The 25,339-nt window shown below is 35.9% G+C and overlaps 1 protein-coding gene across 13 annotated transcripts in view; it reads right to left on the reverse strand.

Annotated features, from left to right (window-relative positions):
- The window catches only part of PPP1R9A (protein phosphatase 1 regulatory subunit 9A), a 395,072-nt gene that overhangs the window by 206,218 nt on the left and 163,515 nt on the right, over positions 1 to 25,339 (reverse strand). The window lies entirely within an intron of this gene.

The raw sequence follows: 25,339 nt of genomic DNA on the forward strand, positions 1-25,339 counted from the left end.
CTATGCCCTGCAGTTAAGCTGTCATTGACCCCTCATAAAAAGGATTAGTGCGTGTTGACCTTAAATACTAAAAACCAGAGCGCATCTCCCCCCGCAAAGGAGCGCAGCTCATCGCCAGCAATGGATCAAAGCTGGACGGAGAATGACTTTGACGAGATGAGAGAAGAAGGCTTCAGTCCATCAAACTTCTCAGAGCTAAAGGAGGAATTACGTACCCAGCGCAAAGAAACTAAAAATCTTGAAAAAAAAGTGGAAGAATTGATGGCTAGAGTAATTAATGCAGAGAAGGTCATAAACGAAATGAAAGAGACGAAAACCATGACACGAGAAATACGTGACAAATGCACAAGCTTCAGTAACCGATTCGATCAACTGGAAGAAAGAGTATCAGCGATTGAGGATCAAATGAACGAAATGAAGCGAGAAGAGAAACCAAAAGAAAAAAGAAGAAAAAGAAATGAACAAAGCCCGCAAAAAGTATGGGATTATGTAAAAAGACCAAATCTACGTCTGATTGGGGTGCCTGAAAGTGAGGGGGAAAATGGAACCAAGTTGGAAAACGCTCTTCAGGATATCATCCAGGAGAACTTCCCCAACCTAGTAGGGCAGGTCAACATTCAAATCCAGGAAATACAGATAACGCCACAAAGATACTCCTCGAGAAGAGCAACTCCAAGACGCATAATTGCCAGATTCACCAAAGTTGAAATGAAGGAAAAAATCTTAAGGGCAGCCAGAGAGAAAGGTCTGGTTACCCACAAAGGGAAGCCCATCAGACTAACAACAGATCTCTCGGCAGAAACTCTACAAGCCAGAAGAGGGTGGGGGCCAATATTCAACATTCTTAAAGAAAAGAATTATAAACCCAGAATTTCACATCCAGCCAAACTAAGCTGCATAAGTGAAGGAGAAAAAAATCCTTTACAGATAAGCAAATGCTTAGAGATTTTGTCACCACTAGGCCTGCCTTACAAGAGACCCTGAAGGAAGCACTAAACATGGAAAGGAACAACCGTTACCACCCATTACAAAAACATGCCAAAATGTAAAGACCATCGAGGCTAGGAAGAAACTGCATCAACTAACGGGCAAAATAACCAGCTAATATCATAATGGCAGGATCAAGTTCACACATAACAATCTTAACCTTAAATGTAAATGGACTAAATGCTCCAATTAAAAGACACAGACTGGCAAACTGGATAAAGAGTCAAGACCCTTCAGACTGCTGTATTCAGGAGATCCATCTCACATGCAGAGACATACATAGGCTCAAAATAAAGGGATGGAGGAAGATTCACCAAGCAAATGGAGAACAAAAAAAAGCAGGGGTTGCAATACTAGTCTCTGATAAAACAGACTTTAAACCATCAAAGATCAAAAGAGACAAAGAAGGCCATTACACGATGGTAAAGGGATCAATTCAACAGGAAGAGATAACTATCCTAAATATATATGCACCCAATACAGGAGCACCCAGATTCGTAAAGCAAGTCCTTAGAGACTTACAAAGAGACTTAGACTCCCATACAATAATAATGGGAGACTGTCAACATTAGACAGATCAACGAGACAGAAAATTAACAAGGATATCCAGGAATTGAACTCATCTCTGCAGCAAGCAGACCTAATAGACATCTATAGAACTCTCCACCCCAAATCAACAGAATATACATTCTTCTCAGGACCACATCGCACTTATTCCAAAATTGACCACATAATTGGAAGTAAAGCACACCTCAGCGAATGTACAAGAACAGAAATTATAACAAACTGTCTCTCAGACCACAGTACAATCAAACTAGAACTCAGGACTAAGAAACTCAATCAAAACCGCTCAACTACATGGAAACTGAACAACCTGCTCCTGAATGACTACTGGGTACATAACGAAATGAAGGCAGAAATAAAGATGTTCTTTGAAACCAATGAGAACAAAGATACAACATATCAGAATCTCTGGGACACATTTAAAGCAGTGTGTAGAGGGAAATTTATAGCACTAAATGCCCACAAGAGAAAGCAGGAAAGATCTAAAATTGACACTCTAACATCGCAATTAAAAGAACTAGAGAAGCAAGAGCAAACACATTCGAAAGCTAGCAGAAGGCAAGAAATAACTAAGATCAGAGCAGAACTGAAGGAGATAGAGACACAAAAAACCCTCCAAAAAATCAATGAATCCAGGAGTTGGTTTTTTGAAAAGATCAACAAAATTGACAGACCACTAGCAAGACTAATAAAGAAGAAAAGAGAGAAGAATCAAATCGACGCAATTAAAAATGATAAAGGGGATATCACCACCGACCCCACAGAAATACAAACTACCATCAGAGAATACTATAAACACCTCTACGCAAATAAACTGGAAAATCTAGAAGAAATGGATAATTTCCTGGACACTTACACTCTTCCAAGACTAAACCAGGAAGAAGTTGAATCCCTGAATAGACCAATAGCAGGCTCTGAAATTGAGGCAATAATTAATAGCCTACCAACCAAAAAAAGTCCAGGACCAGATGGATTCACAGCTGAATTCTACCAGAGGTACAAGGAAGAGCTGGTACCATTCCTTCTGAAACTATTCCAATCAATAGAAAAAGAAGGAATCCTCCCTAACTCATTTTATGAGGCCAACATCAATAAACATAATCCAGCATATAAACAGAACCAAAGACAAGAACCACATGATTATCTCAATAGATGCAGAAAAGGCTTTTGACAAAATTAAACAGCGCTTCATGCTAAAAACGCTCAATAAATTCGGTATTGATGGAATGTACCTCAAAATAATAAGAGCTATTTATGACAAACCCACAGCCAATATCATACTGAATGGGCAAAAACTGGAAAAGTTCCCTCTGGATGCCCTCTCTCACCACTCCTATTCAACATAGTGTTGGAAGTTCTGGCTAGGGCAATCAGGCAAGAGAAAGAAATCAAGGGGATTCAGTTAGGAAAAGAAGAAGTCAAATTGTCCCTGTTTGCAGATGACATGATTGTATATTCAGAAAACCCCATTGCCTCAGCCCAAAATCTCCTTAAGCTGATAAGCAACTTCAGTAAAGTCTCAGGATACAAAATTAATGTGCAAAAATCACAAGCATTCTTATACACCAGTAACAGACAAACAGAGAGCCAAATCAGGAATGAACTTCCATTCACAATTGCTTCAAAGAGAATAAAATACCTAGGAATCCAACTTACAAGGGATGTAAAGGACCTCTTCAAGGAGAACTACAAACCACTGCTCAGTGAAATCAAAGAGGACACAAACAAATGGAAGAACATACCATGCTCATGGATAGGAAGAATCAATATCGTAAAAATGGTCATACTGCCCAAGGTTATTTATAGATTCAATGCCATCCCCATCAAGCTACCAATGACTTTCTTCACAGAATTGGAAAAAACTGCTTTAAAGTTCATATGGAACCAAAAAAGAGCCCGCATCTCCAAGACAATCAATCCTAAGTCAAAAGAACAAAGCTGGAGGCATCACGCTACCTGACTTCAAACTATACTACAAGGCTACAGTAACCAAAACAGCATGGTACTGGTACCAAAACAGAGATATAGACCAATGGAACAGAACAGAGTCCTCAGAAATAATACCACACATCTACAGCCATCTGATCTTTGACAAACCTGAGAGAAACAAGAAATGGGGAAAGGATTCCCTATTTAATAAATGGTGCTGGGAAAATTGGCTAGCCATAAGTAGAAAGCTGAAACTGGATCCTTTCCTTACTCCTTATACGAAAATTAATTCAAGATGGATTAGAGACTTAAATGTTAGACCTAACACCATAAAAACCCTAGAGGAAAACCTAGGTCGTACCATTCAGGACACAGGCATGGGCAAAGACTTCATGTCTAAAACACCAAAAGCAACGGCAGCAAAAGCCAAAATTGACAAATGGGATCTCATTAAACTAAAGAGCTTCTGCACAGCAAAAAAAACCACCATCAGAATGAACAGGCAACCTACAGAATGGGAGAAAATTTTTGCAATCTACTCATCTGACAAAGGGCTAATATCCAGAACCTACAAAGAACTCAAACAAATTTACAAGAAAAAAACAAATAACACCATCGAAAAGTGGGCAAAGGATATGAACAGACAGTTCTCCAAAGAAGACATTCATACAGCCAACAGACACATGAAAAAATGCTCATCATCACTGGCCATCAGAGAAATGCAAATCAAAACCACAATGAGATACCATCTCACACCAGTTAGAATGGCGATCATTAAAAAGTCAGGACACAACAGGTGCTGGAGAGGATGTGGAGAAATAGGAACACTTTTACACTGTTGGTGGGATTGTAAACTAGTTCAACCATTATGGAAAACAGTATGGCGATTCCTCAAGGATCTAGAACTAGAAGTACCATATGATCCAGCCATCCCATTACTGGGGATATACCCAAAGGATTATAAATCATGTTGCTATAAAGACACATGCACACATATGTTTATTGCGGCACTATTCACAATAGCAAAGACTTGGAATCAACCCAAATGTCCATCAGTTACAGATTGGATTAAGAAAATGTGGCACATATACACCATGGAATACTATGCAGCCATAAAAAAGGATGAGTTTGTGTCCTTTGTAGGGACATGGATGCAGCTGGAAACCATCATTCTTAGCAAACTATCACAAGAACAGAAAACCAAACACCGCATGTTCTCACTCATAGGTGGGAACTGAACAATGAGATCACTTGGACTCGGGAAGGGGAACATCACACACCGGGGCCTATCATGGGGAGGGGGGAGGGGGGAGGGATTGCATTAAGAATTATACCTGATGTAAATGACGAGTTGATGGGTGCTGACAAGTTGATGGGTGCAGCACACCAACATGGCACAAGTATACATATGTAACAAACCTGCACGTTATGCACATGTACCCTAGAACTGAAAGTATAATAATAATAAAAAATAAATAAATTAAATAAATAAATAAATACTAAAAACCACCAAAGACTTAACCCTTAACAACAAAGGGAATCTAAGATCTCACTTCCCATTTAAGACAGCTTAGTTACTAGGACACTTTGATTTTAATTTTCAGACTGTGTTATAGGAAAGTCCACTGTACTTTATCTTCTTTCAGACATTTGGCTGAGGGTCTGGAAAATTACTGCTCATGCTGAGAAAAATAATAATAATAATAATAATAATAATACCATGCTTCAGTTGAAGTTTTCTGAGCTTAGTTCACAATGACATTTTTAGTATGTGTGTTTGTGTGGAATAATCTGTCATCATATGACAACAGAAGAACTAGTTCCCTGAGTTACATCTACAGATGGTTCTAGCATATTGATTAGTCTAAAGAATAAAAGTTTATGTAAAACTCAGTAATATTATAAGTTAGTTTAATTCAGAAAAAAAAAAATTAGCTTCTAAAATATACAATTGCAGAATGTTATAACCCAAGAGGATCTGAGCAATTACCTAAGTAGGGATGGAAAGAACCACGAGACATGGCAAGTCCTCTTCCTGTGTTGGATTATCCAGGTGAAGTATGTGAGGCAAGTGCGGCCATCTTCCCAGAATCTCCAAAGCAGTTAACTATGCGATCAATTTAAGGGAAGGACAAAAGAAACATATTTGCCATATCTGATCTAATCTTATTTTAGATTCAAGGAAAGAAGTACACATTCACACAGTTATTCAAAGCTCATGTTAGAAAAAAATTCCAGATACAGAGTATTCTTGATATATTTACCTTGTATTCTTTCAGAATGGTTCTCTATAAAAAAGACAAGCAGCAAAATGAGTCCTTTCACATGAAAGAGATGGAGCCCTCTTGTATTCCAATTTGGACGCTGCAGTTATACTTCACATATAAACTGTACGCATTAAAAAGCATTTGAAAAGAAATGTGTAAAAGTGGTAGTAGTCATTGTAAAGTAGCTAGAGTACTAATTTGCTTTATTGTCTTTAAGATTCTCGTATTTTGGTGTTCTATACGAGAAAACAGAAATGAGAAATTTCACTTAATTTTCTATTGAAAAAGCAATGCATTAGCATTCCTACTTATAAATAGACGTTGGCATGGTGACTCAGAAGATCTGCTCTTCCGCTTGTGTTATCTTAAGCAAGTTGACCTTTTTAGGCCCACATCTTCCTCATCTGTAAAAATGAGGGGACTTAAGTAAACGACCTCCAAGATCACATTCAGCTTTGAAATTCCAAAACTGTACCTATAATAAATCTACTATTTGAGAGTAGCAAAGTATCACTGCATTAATGTTTTCCAGTCTCAGCAGTTAACTACTGACTAAAAGACAAGGAATCACCTTTTCCCGGCTTTATTTTTCAAGGGAAGAGCTATCCATTAGTGTATGCCTCCAGGTCCTCCCACTTACTCACATCACCCCAGGCAAAAGTGATTTACTTGTCTGGCTGGTCCCTTAGTTCTAACAAACTGGGCCTGTGTAACAACCTCCTACCTAGTATTTAACTGGATACTTCGATCTCTACAACTCTAACTTTTGTCTTACCTCTCAAGTAGTTCAGAATTAGTCAGAGAAAAGAAATATTGTTCGATAGGCTTCTCAAACTTCCAACTTCCAAAACAATATTCAGTTAACACAAGCATTTGCAATCACGGCTGTGATTTTTCCTCTACTATCTTTAAGCTGCCCTGATTGCATGGTGGTTTTACCAGTGCCACAAACTTCAGTGAAACTTTCCAAATTCAAAGTTAGAAAGCACATAACACAGAACACCATGGTCCTTAAAAAATATATACCACCATATATTTTAAATCAGAGGTTGAAGTCCAATATATTCCACCTTCTTTAAAAGCTTGAGTTTCTTTCCTCTTCTCCAACATAATGAATGCTCTTCTCACTGAGAAATTATATTGACTATTACATCCCAATTCTCAGCTACTATTCAGGTACCACTCTAATCATACCAAATTGTTTATTAGGATTCTACTCTGATTAAGGAGCCAACATTTCTTTTTCTTATAAGCCACAGAATAAAGCTCAAACAATATAGTATATCTTGCAAGATTTTATTTTTTAAAATTCTTATTTCCCATATTCTCTCTGACACACTCTTATTGGTATCTCCAGAAATCTAAAGATCTCAAACTACTTAAAATGAACAGAATTCCCTTTCATGAATCTTTTTTTTTTTTTTTTTTTTTTTTTGAGATGGAGTCTTACTCTGTCACCTAGGCTGGAGTGCGGTGGCATGATCTCGGGCTCACTGCAACCTCTGCTGCCCAGGTTCAAGAGATTTTCCTGCCTCTGCCTCCTGAGTAGCTGGCATTATAGAAGCCTGCCACTGCACCGAGCTAATTTTTGTAGTTTTAGTAGAGACAAGGTTTCACCATCTTGGCTACACTGGTCTTGAACTCTTGACCTCGGGATCTACTGGCCTCAACCTCCCAAAGTGCTAGGATTACATGCGTAAGCCAGCGCGCCCGGCCAGTGAGTCTTCTCATCCATCCAAAAAACTACTTATCCTTCAAGGTTAAATGTAGACATCTATCCTTTTACTATCAATATTTTATCATGTTTCACTTTTTCTCCATCAGAGTGAGTTCTTCAAGTATTAGGCCCATGATCCAGCAAAAACACTGACCCATATTAGAGATTCCATAGTACTATGAATGAAGAAAATTTACTTTATTTGTAGTTTGAAATTACAGAGACTAATATTTCTAATGAGCTACAATTTTTAAAACTGAAGTATTTATCTTTATATAAAACATTGAGACTATTTGATTCGAGAAAGGGAAATCTAAAACGGGTTAGCAATTCTCATGGGATAAAAGTAAACATCTGAGTGCTATAGAGCCACATCTAAATCATGTTTGTTTCTGTGTCTTAAAGAGTGAGCAACTATTACAGAAGGTAGATTCACAATCGTAGCACAACTACAATAACTGTGTTAGGTGGTTTCTCAGAATGAAATTACCATAATTTGAACTCTCAGTATAATGGGTCGGCCTTATGCTTTTGGCTTTCTCTCTTTTTTTTTTTTTTTTTTTTTTAAGAAAATCCATTTTTTATTTATTTGTCTTATTTTTTGAGACAGTGTCTCACTATGTTGCTCAGGCTGGTCTCAAACTCCAGGGCTCAAGAGATCCTCCCTCCACAGCCTCCCAAAGTGCTAGGATTACAGGTGTGAGCCACTTGCTCCCAACTTGAACTCTCTTTTCTGAACCAAAATAGCATTTTCAAGAATTTCCCTGACTTCTTGTCTAAACTAGCAACCACTTTATAAGTTACCTTCACTATCTTCCTTGATGTGATTTTCACTGATCTTGGGCTAAATTTCATATATGAGTATTACATGCCCCCTTTTGAGTCTCCAAATTTTAGTGTATATATTTTATTAGTGACGTGCAGTAGAAAAGAATAAAAGTAAACAAAAAAAATGCTTGACCTAGTGCAGCAAAACTAGTAGGTTTTAAGAAAAATCTTTATTCCCTGTTTCCCCATTCTAGAATTTAGAACTAACTACAAAGGCCCCTTAGTTAGTAATCAACAAACTCTATAGTTGTAAATGTTGCAAAGAAATTCAAGATATTTTGGCAATAAAAAGGCAACAGACTAAAACATCATTTGCCAAGTTAAGATTCTTCCCCAAATCTTTTTCAGGTAAAACACTTATTTATATTTGTGTCAAAATTTATGACATAGTCACCCCAAATCTTTTTTAGGTAAAACACTTATTTATATTTGCGTCAAAATTTATGACATAATCATCCTGTTTTGATTTAAACTACCTATAAAATATGTGTTAAGAGATAAAAATCCTAAGCTAAAATTCCCTAAAGTTTTGTTGTAAAAATAAAAACCACTTCTACAATGTGCAGAGCAATATGTACTACCGTCTATTCTAAAACTATGCTAACATAAGATGTTAACAATTGAGGAAACTGGGTGTGGAGTATATAGGAATTCTCTGTACTACCTTTGCAGGATTCCTACAAATTTAGAACTATTTTAAATTTTAATATTATTTTGGAAAAAAATGGGGGGAGAGGAATTGGTTACTTACATAAAATTTAAAAAAAGAAAAAAAACACATTAAATTATATCCCTACCTCACATCATACAGAAAATAAATTCCAAGTGGATTAGTGTATTGAAGACAAACTGAAAACCAAACTCTTAAAACCTTTAGATGAAATTACACAAGAAAATGTTTAAGGTCTTAGGAAGATTTTTAAAACAAAAAGAAATCAAATATTAATCATTATGACAGTATTAAAATTTAAAACTCCTATATTATAAGGAAACATATACCAAGTGAAAATACAAGTTATAAACTGAAAGAACAGACTAATAAAATGGTATTCACAATATTTTTGGGCGGGGTGCAGTGGCTCTTGCCTGTGATCTCAGCACTTTGAGAGGCCAAGGCAGGTAGATCACTTGAGGTCAGGAGTTGGAGACCAGCCTGGCCAATATGGCGAAACCCCATCTCTACTAAAAATACAAAAATTAGCCAGGCATTGTGGTGAGCGTCTGTAATCCCAGTTACTCAGGAAGTTGAGGCAGGAGAATCGCTTGAACCCGGCAGGCAGAGGTTGCAGTGAGCCGAGACCTTGCCTCTGCACTCCAGCCTGGGCAATAGAGTAAGATTCAAAAAAACAAAACAAAACAAAACTTTTTTTTTTCTTTTTTGCTAAGCGCAGTGGCTCATGCCTGTAATCCTAGCACTTTGAGAGGATGAGATGGCAGGATTGCTTAAGTCCAGAAGTTTGGATTAGCCTGGGCGACAGAGTGGGATCTCATCTCTGTTTTTCTTTTTTTATGAGACAGATCTCAAATTCATATAAATAAGAGAAATAAAAATCAAACAAAAAATGGGGGTAAGATATAAACACATCATTCACAGAAAAGGAAAATCTAATGGATAATAAACACGTGACATAGGGTCCTACTTTAGTAGTAATCAGCAATATAAATTAAAGCAATGAATTCTGTTTTACATCCATTAGAGAGACTGGGTATGGGTGAGAATGTGGAAAAACAGGAACTAGTAAATTATGTGAGGGTGGGTATGGCCCAATGATAAGTAATGCGACAACAGACACTAACAGTAAAGGTATTACACGAACCTAAAACCTGGCTAGTTCACACGGAGACACACAACACAGAGAAACACTTGCTTATGTACCTATGTAAATATGCACAAGGATACTCACTGCAGCATGGTTTGCGATGGTGATGAATTATAAACAATCTTAATGTCTATAACAAGAAATTGATCACAAATTCTGTACTATTCATAGAATAGAATACACGTACTAACTATATAGATTACAACTAAGTGGGCTATGGCTCATGTATCAATAAAGACACATCTCAAAATAGAAAACTTCAACAAAGAGTATATTTATCTGACACCATTTATAACAAGTACAGTATGTTTTAAAAGAATATAAAATGCGTGGTAACTAAAAGCACCAAATTCAAGAGTGATTACTTCTGGGAAGGGCTACAAGACGATTTTACATTAGGGAGTGAACACTGTGGAAATCTAAGTCTGTAATATTATATTTCTTTAAATAGAAAAATACAAAGCAAGCATGAAAAAACATTAAAATTTTACAAAGCTAAAGCAAGCATGAAAAAACATTAAAATTTTACAAAGCTAAATGATGGGTACTCAAGTTGTCATACTATAAGTTCTATGTTCAAAATTCTTTATAATAAAAATGTGTAAAGATTAACCTTGGCAAAAATAATTTCTTAGTGATGTTTAGCCTATTTTTTTCAAGATTTCACTACTAAAGCTAATTTTTACTTCATCATGTCCTTCTAATTGTTCTCTGCCCTTAGGTACATAATCCTTATGTAAATAGTAACAGACTGACTTCTCTGTCTACATCCAATAATTCAGAATTTTTCCCTAAACTTTTCTTTCAACATAGGCATTAAATTTTGTGTTAGCTCACTGATGAGTGGTAACACTTGTTCTTTTCTATTTTAATAAACTGATGCCTATGGTATATACATGCTACCTAAGTATGAACAATTTTTTAAGAACTTAAAAATACGTCTTTGCCTTGTTTTCTAGCATACAATTTTCCTGATAAGAGATCTGCTGTCGTCTTTATTTTTATTCTTTTCTCTGCAATGTTCCCTTTGTCTCTGGCTACTTTCAAAATGTCTCATATTCACTGATTTTAAGCAATGTGATTATGATTGCAACTTAGTGTTGTTTTCATTTTTCTTGTGGTTGGGTTCATTGAACTCCTTGGATCTGTGAACTTAGTGTTTTCATCAAATTCAGAAATTTTTCAGCATCATTTCTTCAAATATTTTTTCATTCCTCATCTATTTTTGGAACCCAATTACAAATACATTTCTTGCTGCTGTTTGTTATTGTGGAGGTGGTTGAGATTGTTTGCTTAGAGACTTCTACACTAAAGTCTATAATCCTTGTGGTACGGAGCCTCTGAAGACTGCTTGATTAGCTTAGCAGTTAGCTAAGCTGGAACTACCTGGAACCACTATGTTTCCTAGTCTTTGCAGCAGAGCTCTGAAGTGTTAAGGGACACTTTTGACAAAGTTCAAGACATGCTACCCCAAAATATGGCACCTTGGAAGTTGAGGAAAGAGCAGAAGCAAGAGGCCACTTGCACCTTCCCCTACTCACATTCTTCCCTGAAACAGGCCATAAGACCTAGGTTACCATGTAACCTTCTCTCTCCCTTCTCCGTTGAAGAACGTTAACGTGACAGGTGTCTTGCCCTATACCGGGGGCAAGGAATGTCACACAGGGACATGAAGAAGAATCTGAAAAACTAGACATTGCCGAGTTCCCCTAGTTTATTACCATTAGATCATACCCTTTTGTCCCCCAATCAGTTCTACATGACTGTCCATAAAAATACACGGATTTACCTGTTTCTCTGGGTCTTCATTCCTGAAGGCGCCTATGTCACATAAAATATATACTAAATAAATATATATGCTTTTATCTTGTTAATATGTCTTTTGTTATGGGACCTCAGCCATGAACCTTGCAATGGGTGAGAAAAGAAATCCCTTCCACTCTACATTTTTTTTTTTTTTTTAAGAGACAGGATCACCCAAGCTGGGGTGCAGTGGTGTGATCATAGCTCACTGTACCCTCAAACTCCAAGGCTCAAGCCATCCTCCCACCTCAGCCTCCCAGGCAGCTGGAATTACAGGCACACACCCCCATTCCCTGCTAATTTTAAAATTTTTTGTAGAGACAGGGTCTCGCTATGTTGCCCAGGTTGGTGGTCTCCCACTCCAAGCCTCTAGCAATTCTCCTGACTTGGCCTCCCAAAGTGCTGGGATTACATGAATCAGCCATCACACCAGGCCTCTACCCCCTACACTTTCAACGTGCACCAGGCAGCAGACAACGCTGCCTTAGCCTCCACTTCTGGCTTATACAGAGTCTCAAGGTCAGCCTAAGGTGAGAGTTTAGGGCCTTCTTAGGTGTTTCCCGAGCATGCTCACAGCTCTACACATGCACGTAAGTCTTCTAAATTCCCAAGAATGTGTCAGAGCTTCCTTCAAACCCCATATGAACATCTAATTCCCCAGCTTCTCATATTAAGTTTTTTGGTTAGCCCTATTTTTTGTTTTAACTACTAACTACCACTAAGACAGCAGAAACGTAAAGCAAGTATTTATGACAAACACCCCTCTTTCCTACCTCCCCTGCAAAAAAATCTGTTTGCACTGAGTTGGGTCAAATAAAAATAATCTTTGTGAGAGGGGTTATCCAGACAATCACCATACAGGTCAAATAATGACAATTCGATGAAAACGGGATTTCTAAGGCAATTCAATACTATAAGCCCCCTGCAGTGGCTGCCAAGGTGGTGGTTTTCACCATGATTTCAGGCTGTTGGTTTCAAGGCTATCATGGCACTGGGAAGTTTGCTGGGGGCAAGGGAGAAGGTAAAAGGTAATAGAGCAAATTTAAATCCCACTAAATTTGCTGTTCTTACAGAGTTTATTATAGTCATTTTCCTTAAATGCTTCATAATTGTAGCAAGACTTTGGTTAATTTCCAAAATTCTGAAAAAAAGGTGACTGACCATTTTGCCAGTATTGCTTTTATGAAGAGGAGGATTCCCAGAGTACCTTATCCCACCATTCCTGCTGATGTCACTACATATTTGGCCACTTAAGTTATCTCACTGTTTACTAATGCACCTTTCAGGGAGTTCTTCCCCAGTCATTTTTATTCTCTCTGTTTCATTTTGGAAAGTTTCTATAGCTGTATCTTAAATTTCACTTATCTTCATTTGTTCACTGTCTAATGCACAGTTAATTCCATCCAGTACATTTTTCATCTCATTTTTCATTATAGTGCTTATCTCTAGAAGTTTGATTTGGACCTTTTTCATAGTTTCCATATCTCTTCCTAATACATTTTTCTCTAGCACCTCAAAACATATGGAACACAGTTAAATAACTATTTTAATATACTTTTATACTAATTCTTTCATTTCTGTCATTTCAGGGTCAATTTTGATTGCTGTTTCACCTTGTTATGCTCTTTCTAAAGTCCCTGCCTCTTTGCATGCCTGGAAATTTCTGAATGAATGTCAAATATTGTGAATTTTACCCTGTTACTGCTGGCTATTTTTGTGTTACTACAAATATCCTTAAGCTTTTTTTTCTGGGATGTGGTTAAATTACATGGAAAGTTTGATCCATTCAGGTCTTGATTTTAAGCTTTGTTAGGAATAGATGAAGCTGCATACACTTCTGAATTAATTGATTCTACTCTTTTTCTCAACTCTTTGTAAACTATAGTTAACAGGAAGATATGTAAATTGACCTGCCTGATAATGTTTTAATTGACATCTTACCCCATATGGAAAAATAGTTTTGTTCCATTTGCAAGTCATCTGGACCTTTCTTTATCTCATTTAAATCTCTACTGTTTTGACTTCTCTGAACCTGTTATAACATCTACTTGGTTCTGTAGGAAACCAGAATATGCCACCCAAAAATATGACTGTAGGAGACCAGAATGTCACCCCAAAACATGCCTCTTTTGCATATTGATTATTTTGAGAAGGAACAGACACATGAGAAGCTCTAAAAACAGAGTAGAAGATACTCTTTTGTAAGGAAAACTTAGATCTATGGAGAAAAGCTCCATTTGTAAGAGTATCTTCCTCTTTGTGGCAGGAAATGAAGAATTACTAAATCATAAGAGACTCTTATCAATGGAGAAGGCACTGACTCAAATCTGCATAACAAACCTTACTCTTCACCATGCTTTTCCTGGTCACCTCCCTACAACTGGCCTCACACACAATCTTTCTTCCTTTTTAGCTGAAGATGTTATTTAAATCTGAATCCTAAGCTATCTCTTTGAGATTTACCATTATTTCTTACATACCTCCCTTGTATACAAGAGGTGTACATATTAATAAACTTCTGTTTGTTTGTTTTTTCTTGTTAATCTGTCTTTGTTATGGCGGGGGCGCGGGTCCCAGCTAACAATGCAGAGGATATAGGAAAAATTACTTTTTCCTCCTCTACAGTTCCCTCATATTATACTACTGAAAGAAATCCTTTAACGGGCATTCACTCTTGAATCTGTATAAGAGATATAATTTTCCTTTTTATTAAAAATTATCTTGTAACTCAGTAAAATAATAAAAGTCAAAAAGATGAGGGGGAAGTCAAGGGATTAAAAAAATGGAAGTAAACTAATATCCTCACATTCAATAATATGTTGGTAAAAGTCTACTGATTTTTAAAAATCACAGATTATATAAATTAACTGTTTAAAGATCACTACTCTAAGTGAAAGTAACAAAGACATAGACCACAAAGCAAAAACCAGAAAACAAAGTGATTATTAGAAACAAAAAAATATAAAAAGAAGTTGATATAATTAAGAGCAAACATTTATTTCATAACAATCATTGCTTACTGAGGAAAGTCAGACATTTAAGGGAAAGAAAATTTCAGACTAAATTAAAAATCAAAAGCCAAATCTATATTTACATAGACAGTTTATTTTGAATAAAGTCATTCTAAAAGGTTAAAAGTAAAATGGCGTTATTTGAAGGGAATCATTCTGTGAAACAAGACAAGAAAAAAGAATAAAAGGTATAAACACTGGAATGAAGGCATAAATATTAGAAAAAGATAAAACTATAATTTACAAAGGATATAACTAAAAAATAAACTGGAAAAGATTAGCAGTATAACTAAGAAGTCAGATTATAAAACTAGTATACATAACCTAAAGCTATTTTCATATATATACAATAATGAGAGAAAATAAAATGAAAGAAAATATTTCATTTCTGATTACCTCAGGAATTAAGTCCTATTTAAGATATTAAGTCCCACTGAACTCAGAAACTTCAATAGATTCTCACAAAATAATGTACAAATAATTTTATTTTGAAATATAAGTTTGCCTGGAAAAAGTACACACTAACAAACTAAATTTTTTGAATAAAAATAGTATTGGGGGAGAGTAGCTAGGTATAAGAGAAAATTTAAAGTTTTGTAAGCATACAATAATTGTTATTACTAGTGTAGGAGTAGACATATTGATGAAACAGAGAGTTCAGAAAGATCCAAATTCAAATATATAAAATTTCAGTTTATGAGATACAAAATATTTGAAAATAATGAAGAGAAGGTAGATTATACAATAAATGGTATTAGGAAATTATGCTAACCTGATGAAGAAAAATAAAGCTAGATCCTCACCTAATTACTTTCACCATGTGAGTTTGTGAAGGGAATCAGAGTAGGCCATTGCAAAATATGCCACTTTAGTCTAAGAACTGTGTTGCACTAAAGGCAATTGTTCTCTGACCTGCAACTTTCTGTCTAAAACTAGGACATAGGCTGAGTGTGGTGGCTTACACCTCTAATCCCAGCACTTTCAGAGGCCAAGGTGGGAGGATCACTTCAGCCCAAGAGTTTGAGACTAGCCTGGGCAACAGAGTGAGACCCCATCTGTATAAAAAATAAACATAAAACCAGGACATAAATTTCCTTTTGTAAAGATGACATATTTTTCCACTTATGAAGGTGTTCTCCTCTTCCATACCAGAAAGAAGACCTCTAACCTGCAAAATAAACGTTAGTAAACAACCCTTAATTACTATACATTTTCTAGTTACTTTCCCACAAGTTACTCATTGCTGCGCCCCACAGAAGTCCAAAACCCCTTTCCTCTGTCTAGCTACCTCTCCATATTTTATCATCTTTTGTTAAGTTGGTATATAAGCTTCAAACTCTAACCACCTTCGTGAGTCACATTTCGTTGTGAACTTCCAGGCAGATGTACATAAATGAATGTTTTTCTTCTTGTTAATGTCTTTAGTTTGATTCCCGGGTTCTAGACTCTGAACTTAAGAAGGCAGAAGATTATTATTTTTTTCCTCCCCTACATTTTTAGTAGATTTAAGATTTAAAGGTAAAAATAAAATTACAAGAGGATCTAGGAACAGATTAGTGAATCTTTTTAAATGTGATCCTATGTTGGCAAAGATCTTTTGAAGAATGACATAATACTCAGAAGCAATAACAAAATAACAAATATAAGAATCTGAAAACATGAAAATTGGAATAATCTATATGACCATAAAGGAAAAGAAGTCAATAATAAACTGAGAAAATTATTCATGGCACAAATCGACTAGCTAATGGCTATTTTACAACAAAGTGTTCTTTCAAAAGCAATATGAAAAACATTGATAAACCAATAGAAAAGTGAACCAATGACATAGACATGTAGTTCATAAGAAAAAAATACAAATAGCTCAAAAATATGAATATTCAACTCCACTTACAATATGAAAAACATTGATAAACCAATAGAAAAGTGAACCAATGACATAGACATGTAGTTCATAAGAAAAAAATACAAATAGCTCAAAAATATGAATATTCAACTCCACTTACAATATAACTTAAAATAAAAATTAGCATTCATCACCTATCACATTAGCAAAGCTTAAAAATTAAGAGATACTTAGTATTGGAGAGAGTAGGAGGAGAAAAGCAATCTCACAAATTTGAAGGACAATTTAGCAACACCCATGGAAACTTAAAATATGAAGTCTTTGGGCTGCGTGTGATGGCTCATGCCTGTAATCCTAGCACTTTGGGAGGCCAAGACGGGTGGATCACCTGAGGTTAGGAGTTTGAGACCAGCCTGACCAAGATGGAGAAACCCCATCTCTACTAAAAGTACAAAATTAGCCGGGCATGGTGGCACATGTCTGTAATCCCAGCTACCCGGGAGGCTGAGGAAAGAGAATTGCTTGAACCTGGAAGGCAGAGGTTGCGGTGAGCCAAGATCATGCCATTGCATCCAGCCTGGGCAACAAGAGAGAAACTCCATCTCAAAAAAAAAAAAAAAAAAAAAAGTAAAAAAAGTAGTCTTTGACACAGGAATTATACTTCTAGGACTTCATCCTATATATTTACTTCACAAGTACAAAATCCTAATAATAAAGACAGTCTTTGCACCATTGTTTCAATAATATAAAATAGGGAAATAACCCAATGGCTTGTGATGGGGAATCAATAAATTATAGTAATATTAAGATGGGATAATCTAAAAATATTAGAATAAATTTATATGCTCTTACATAAAAAGGTAAGAGCTAAATACAAAGAATTATTTTGCCAATAACTAAGTACTTTTCATATACAAACTTAGTGAAAGCTCACATCAACTCTATGAGACAGATATTTGTATTGTTCATCATGCTAAGCATAAGGAAACTGAGACACATTAAGATGTGAAATAACTTTACCAAGATGTCACACATACTAAATGTGGGAATTGGGGTTCAATCCCAGACAGCATAGCTGAAGATACTGTGCTTCTAACCTCATTCATCATTCTTACAATATACCTTAAGATGAAAATTCATGTTGCCCAATAGTGTGTGTGAGTGTGAACATGCTTGTATATTTTTTGTTTAAAGAAGTTATGGCTGGTTTCCATGGCTTACACCTATAATCTCAGCACTTTGGGAGGCTAAGGAGGGAGGATTGCTTGGGCCCAGGAGTTACAGACCAGCCTAGGCAACATAGCAAGACTGTCTCTACTAAAAAAGCAATAGAACAGTATTTATTTACGCATATATGTATTTAAATATGCATCTAAAATTTCTAGATGAATACAAATATATTTATCAGTAGTTCTGGTGTGTGAGCCTTGACACACACACACAAAAAAATTCTTTCAGGTATTGCATTGAATAATGGTACAAAATCAAAAAATACTGATTGTGTAGTAATTAGGTAAAAAAATACAACAATTGGGATAAGCATCAATTAATTTAAGAGAAAAGTAGCTACAAATGTTTTATTAAGTTATAAAAAAGACAGGCAAAGTCATTAAAAAGCAAGCCCTTGGCAAGAAGTCTTTCAAGAAAGTAAGTTTTAAAACAACTATACCAGAGTCAAATCCAAACTTACTCTTATGCTATGTTCTATATATACTGGTAGTTTTACATGTAGCTATAATTAGAACAATATAAATTCATAATATAAACACTGAAATATAAAAGTAGGCTGGACAGAGTGGCTCATGCCTGTAATCCCAGCACTTTGGGAGACTGAGGCAAGTGGATCACCTGAGGTCAGGAGTTTGAGATCAGCCTGGCCAACATGTTGAAACCCTGTCTCTACAAAAACTACAAAAATTAGCTGGGTATGGTGGCGGATGCCTATAATCCCAGATACTCAGGAGGCTAAGGCAGGAGAATCACTTGAACTCAGGAGGCGGAGCTTACAGTGAGCTGAGATTGCACCACTGCACTCCAGCCTGGGCAACAGACTAAGACTCCGTTTCAAAATAATATTATTATCATATTATATACTAATAAATATAATAATATTACATAATACATTATTAAATACTAAAAAGTATTAGTATATTATATATTATATATTATATTATATAATGTGGGTATATAACATTAGTATATAATATATATTAAAGTATATAATATATTTTATTATATTACTATATTATATAATAATACATATTATTATATATCATATTCTATATTTTTAGTAAGGCAAAAGCTGTGCATTAGACAAATATGAGTTTATAATAAATAGGAAAATAAAAAGAACAGTTTCCCCTTAAAAAGAAGTAATAAAAGAGAAGTTTGGTTAATATATTATGAATTTAACATGAATATACATATTTCTTTTATAATTAACCTAGTTAATAAAATAGAATTCGTCCATTTAAATTAAACATGACATTATGGTTCACTTATGTAATATAATAGTAAGCAGCCATTAAAATTTTACCACAGAACAATATTTAATAAAATGAACTGCTCTTTTAAATATAATATAAAGTAGGCAAAAGACTACAAAAAGGTAGATAAAATACGATCCTTTAGAAAATAAAAGCATATGTCCTTATAGGGAAATAGCCTGGAAATCTAATTTCAAACTGTCATAGTGTAATAATTAACACTGGGTAGTGGAGCTACAAAAAAAGTTTATTTCTGTATTTTCTAAAATAAACACACTTTTATATTAAAATAATTATATTAATGTATTTTAAAATTTAACATTAAATAATACAGATTTAAATTTTTCTAAATATACTTTCTTTTATAATAAGACATGTTATTTTAATTTAAAAACTACTAGATATTCAGCTATTCAAAACGATCCCAGATAGCTAACATTTTTGTAGACTCTATTTTGTGACATTTAAAAGAAATAAAAGTGGAAGGTTAAGTTGAGCTAAGCTTTTCACATTCCTATTTTGCCATGCCTCCACAGTACTCCTAGAACTGTCACATAAAAAAATTCAACTAGATATTGTATCTAGGAAAAGTAAAATTTAAAAACTAAAACATTCCCAAAGATCTGGTACTATTACACCTTTGCAAAGAACTCTCAAAATAGATTATTCTGTATTACATGGCCTCAATATCCCCCTAGTGAGCTTGTTTTCTAGTTTCTCTCGCTATATGACAAATACTTCTGTCCCACTGCCAACTCACAACAAAGAGGATAGGCTCAGGTAGTTATTCTCCAAATCCTAATATCTCATAATTTTACATTTTTAAAAAATCACTAATATACTTAAAATTTCCTATAAGGAGATATTGCCTGCTAATTCTAACAGACACCGTGATAGCATGAAACCATTTCTAAGTATGATGACTTAGCTTTATGAGCCCTGAATACATGTGAATCAAGTGACAATCTTCAGTTTATAGTCACAATTGAAAATCAGCTTCCAGTTTGAGATGAATCATAAATAAACGTCCCTATCTCCTCTTTTTCCCCTTGATATTCTCACAAAAAATATTCCTCAATTTTTTTAGCCAATTAACATTATCTGAATCATCTGAGGCTTGCCTCTCTTGGTGTTTAAAGTCTCAAAGTAGAAGCCATTGTTCACTAATATTCTCTTTCCATATGACACAATACATATAATGACTTCATAATACTCTTGAAGGAACAAAGATACTAAATACCTGTAAAGTAGAATTAGATAATGACTCTAAAACGGGGAAATTGAAAAGCATGATCTGACAAAATGCTCCAAATAATCACAAAAAGTCTCACTTATTATGATCCTGAACTTAGAATTTTACAAGTACATGAATTCTGACAAAATAGTCTTATTTCATAAGCAAAAACATCTTATACATATATACCAGAGATTTAAATAACTGAGATTTAAATTTTAGTATTATTCATTTAAGTGGGGTGCTCTGTATAATCTTATGAAATAGAAAACAAACCAAAAAAAACTTTATTTTCCTTCGTTGATCACTGGTTTTCAGTAATTGCCTAAATTTGCTTTCACTAAATGATTTCAAGGGAAACTATTACAAGGTCATGGTGATCAATGTTTACTCAAGCAATTATTTCAACATCTCTTGCTTAAGATGTATCTCCATTCAACAATTTTTTTTCAAACATAATTAGGCCAGAAACCACCTCCAATTAACATAGAAAATTTTCCATGACATACAGGGAAAGAAAGCAGGCTTACAAGGATGTGAGGTTACTTATATGATCAGGCATGATTTTGAGACAAAGTCAGGTTCCACTGGAATGTTACATCAAGGTTAACGAAGAAAACCAAGTAAGTCAAGAGCCTGGAAACCTGTGATACGCACAAATTTTCTGTAAGTAGGGCTAGGAAATGTCTTTCTTGCAATAACATAATAGTTGTACCCACAAAGGGAATCATGTATTTTTTTTTTTTTAAAGTGCTTGAAGACAATAAGAAATAGAAGGGAATTTTAGGGTTATAGGCTCAAAGAGTAAGAAGAGATCATTTTACTGTGTGCTAACAACATGAACAGCACATAGTAGTAGTTCCTACATTGGCAACATGAAGCTAAAGGACCCCAACACGTATAGTAAGATGTAATGGTTCACTTTACTCTCTTCCACCTAGGCTGTCTCTTCGCTTGGTCTCTGACAAGAACATTCTCATGAAAAAGAAAAACAAGTCCTTACAAACATAAAGGGCTTTCAAGAAATGGCAGGCACCTAACAAGAAAAAAAAAGCATATAGGTGGAGAACCCTGACTGCTACTAATCTAACTACACGTGTCAACACTGAAAAGAACACAAGCTGACTGGGGAGCAAGTAACTGCAAAAAAAATACAACGGCTGGGCCATATTAACATTTATTAATATGTATACACATAACCTCCACTGGGGTACACAGTGGAGTGTCTCAACAGTGTCTTGATTTTTCCTTTCTTCTCTCTCTCCCTAATGTACTCCAAATCCAGCCTATACTCCTCCTTCTCTCTCCCTCCATTTTAACTGCCCCCCTTCTAAATGTAGTCTATCTAAAGTGTAGCCCTACTTTCTTTACTAGTGTTAATATTTCTCCAAAAGAATATAAGTATAGAAGTTTAAAAGCCAAACACTCAGGTTTGTTACATAACATAGAGTAATCCCCTGCCCTCCCTCTCCACATTTCTGATTCTTGTCCTCCATCCCTCCTTTGAGGCAGTTACACACACACTATCCTCCTCACATGTTGGGAAAATCATTAGGTAGTCAGCCCTCCATATCTGTGAGTTCTGCAGATGGCTGCGTTTGTAATGAGCATGTACGGGCTTTTTCTCTTGTCATTATTCCTTAAACAATATACTATAACAACTATTTACATAGTATTTACATTGCATTAGGTATTACAGCTAATCTAGAGATGGTTTAAAGTAGACAGGAGGACATGTGTGGGTTATATGCAAATACTATGCCATTTTAGGAGACTGATTTGAGTAGTAATACCGGCTCTGCATGAATTACTCTTTCTCTATGGTAATTCCCCTGTCTTGAGAAATCTGCTTTATCTAAGCAGTGGGCAAGGTGAACTCATCGGGTGGTTACAAAAGCAAACACCTGACTGCTGGACCTAGGTCCCCTCTTCATCATCTCTCCTCAAGTGTGTAGGCCAACACCTTCTTCTAGCCTTCCTTGGTCCTGCGGCCCACTATCTACAGAGATGCTGACGGCATAAGCTCAATTTTTGAAGGGTGGTAGACATGACTAGGGAAGGGATGCCAGAGACCTGGGTTTGGGGCTGGCTCTGATATTTTCTACCTATAAACCTAAGGTTCTCTGACCCTCAGTTTCTTCATCTGTAAAAGAGGCACAAAAGTAATCCAGGCTATTTGGTTAAGATGAATGTCACTTTTGCTTTTTGTGCTTGTTTTTTGTTTTGTTTTGTTTTTTTGAGACAGAGTCTTGCTCTGTTACCCGGGCTGGAGTGTAATGGTGCGATCCTGATTACCGCAATCTCCACCTCCCAGGATCAAGCGATTCTCCTGCCTCAGCCTCCCGAGTAGCTGGGACTACAGGTGCATGCCACCACGCTCAGCTGATTTTTGTATTTTTAGTAGAGATGGGCTTTCACCATGTTGGCCAGCCTGGTCTCAAACTCCTAATCTCAAATGATCTGCTGGCCTTGGCCTCCCAAAGTGCTGGGATTACAGGCGTGAGCCACCACGCCCAGCCAAATGTCACTTTTGTCTCCCAAATCTTGCTAGCAGTTGTTACTTCTTAATAGGCTGAGATTTGCAATATTGTAGGGGTTTGCAATATTTTAGGAGTTTGCTGGCGGGCTAGACCACATATCCAGTTTTGTGTGTGTGTGTGTTTTTTTTTTTTTTTTTAGCAACAAGGCTGTTTATTTCACCTGAGTGGGCGGGCTGAGTCTGAAAAGAGAGTCAGTGAAGGGAGACAGGGGTGGGGCTGTTTTATAGTTTGACTGTAGTTTTCCACATATCCAGTTTTAACCACGATCTAGCCAGATAGCCAGATCTGAGGCCCAGCTGTAGAAATTTGGTCCTTTGTGGAATTGCTTTTACTGAACTTCCATTTGTAGCTGACCAATAGTTACCTGGGTATACACAGGTGTGTTACTGAAGCTGTAGACCACCTGATTGGGCGCTACTGTATTTATGAGCTTCTTGGAGAAGTTCTCTCAAACCTCAGCACTTGGAAAAGAAAAAAAAAAAAAAAACTTTGCCATACAGGAGTTGAGCCTCCACGGATTTTGGTATCCATGGGGAATCCTGGAACCAATTCCCCACAGACACCGAGGGACGACTGTGTTATTATTATCATAAAAGTTGTTTATGCCTGAGCTACTTCATATATAACTATCTCTTCTTTCTCACACAAATTTTTGTTAACTATAAAGTTATAAATTGTCTTTGTTTTTTGAATAACTTTTTGGTGTACATTCGCTAATTCAGCCCTAGATATTCCAAAAGGACTACAAAACTTCCTTCCCTCCAGTGTATTGCTTCAGATAATATATTAGCTTCATGCTTGTTTGTTTTCCTTAGACACCGTCCTGGAGTCTTCTGACTGTTTTAATCTGGACTATAAACTCTCTAGGCACTGAGCCAACTATTATCCTAAACTTCACAGTCATTGTGGGAATTTCCTTCACATCTCTCTGCTGGATCCCATTTCCTGGATTCTACATTTTCCTTCTTCATTTATTAATTCCCTGAATTTCATGGTACACAACTCCAGTAGCTTTCTGAGAAAGGGCAGACAAAACATATTTTTAAGACACTGTATGTATAAAAATATCTTTATTCTACTCATGCATATGATTCATAATTTTGGTATAGAATTCTAAGATTAAAATTATTTTTCCTCAGAATTTTTAAGACATTGCTCTGTTTTCAGCTTTCTTTGTTATAACTGAGAAATCCGATACCATCCAGATTTCCCAACCATTAACGTGGCCTGTTGTTTCCCCTGAAAGTTTTCAAGTTCTCCTTATCTCTGGTGCATGAGAATTTCTAAATGACATGTCTTGGTGAAAATTCCTTCCTTCTTTATTGCACATTTAATAAGGCTTTCTATCTCAATATTCACTTATGTCTAGCTCTAGGACAATCTCAGTATTATTTGTTTGATAATTTCACTTCCTTTTCCTCTGTTCTCTAAGTTTGTGTGTATTAGTTGGATGATGGACCTCCTGGACTGATTATCTTCTATTGCCTAATTTTTCTCTCCTATTCTCCATATCTACTATTTCTACTTCACTGGGAAATTTTCCTAACTTTATCTTCAAAAATGCAAGAAATCTTAAAATGTCCACTATCCTCTCAATGTCCTTTTGTCTTCTGAATATCACTTTATTAAGAAACCTTATTCCTGCTACATAAATATAGTATCTTCTCTTCTATTACTTATAATGTTTGCAAAGTTTACTTCTCCTTCCTACATTATCTCCATTCTCTTCTACTCCCATTTTTCCTTTGGTTTATCTTACATGTTTGGCTCTACATACTCAATTCTTTAAGAGTACTAAAACATTAGTTTGCTAGAGCTGCCATAACAAAATACCACAGTCTAGAGGACTTAAACAGAAATTTATCTTCTCACAGTTACGCAGGTTAGAAGTGTAGGAGTGCAAGATTAAGGGGTTGGCAGGTTAGGTTTCTTCTGAGACCTCTCTCTAGGCCTGCGGTCTAGTCACCTTCTGTATCCACATATAGTCTTTCCTCTGTGCATATACCCCTGGTATGTACAAATTTCCTCTTCTTATAAGGACACCAGTCAGATTGTATGACAGCCAATCCAAAAGGCCTCATTTTAACTTCACCACCTGTGACAAGGCCCCGTGTCCAAATTCAGTCACATTCTGAGGTGCTGGGGTTTGGGGCTTTAACACATGAATCTGGAGGTAGGCACACAATTTGGACCATAGCAATACATTTCTATAAAGCTGATTGGAGTACTGTGCCCTTGCCTAGGCTTATTAACTAGTGAATCTCTTTGTAGGTTGAAAAAGTAGTGACCACATGAGCCAGTGCTTAT

This window comes from Chlorocebus sabaeus, chromosome 21 (assembly GCF_047675955.1).
Source record: "Chlorocebus sabaeus isolate Y175 chromosome 21, mChlSab1.0.hap1, whole genome shotgun sequence".
Taxonomy (NCBI): Eukaryota; Metazoa; Chordata; class Mammalia; order Primates; family Cercopithecidae; genus Chlorocebus; species Chlorocebus sabaeus.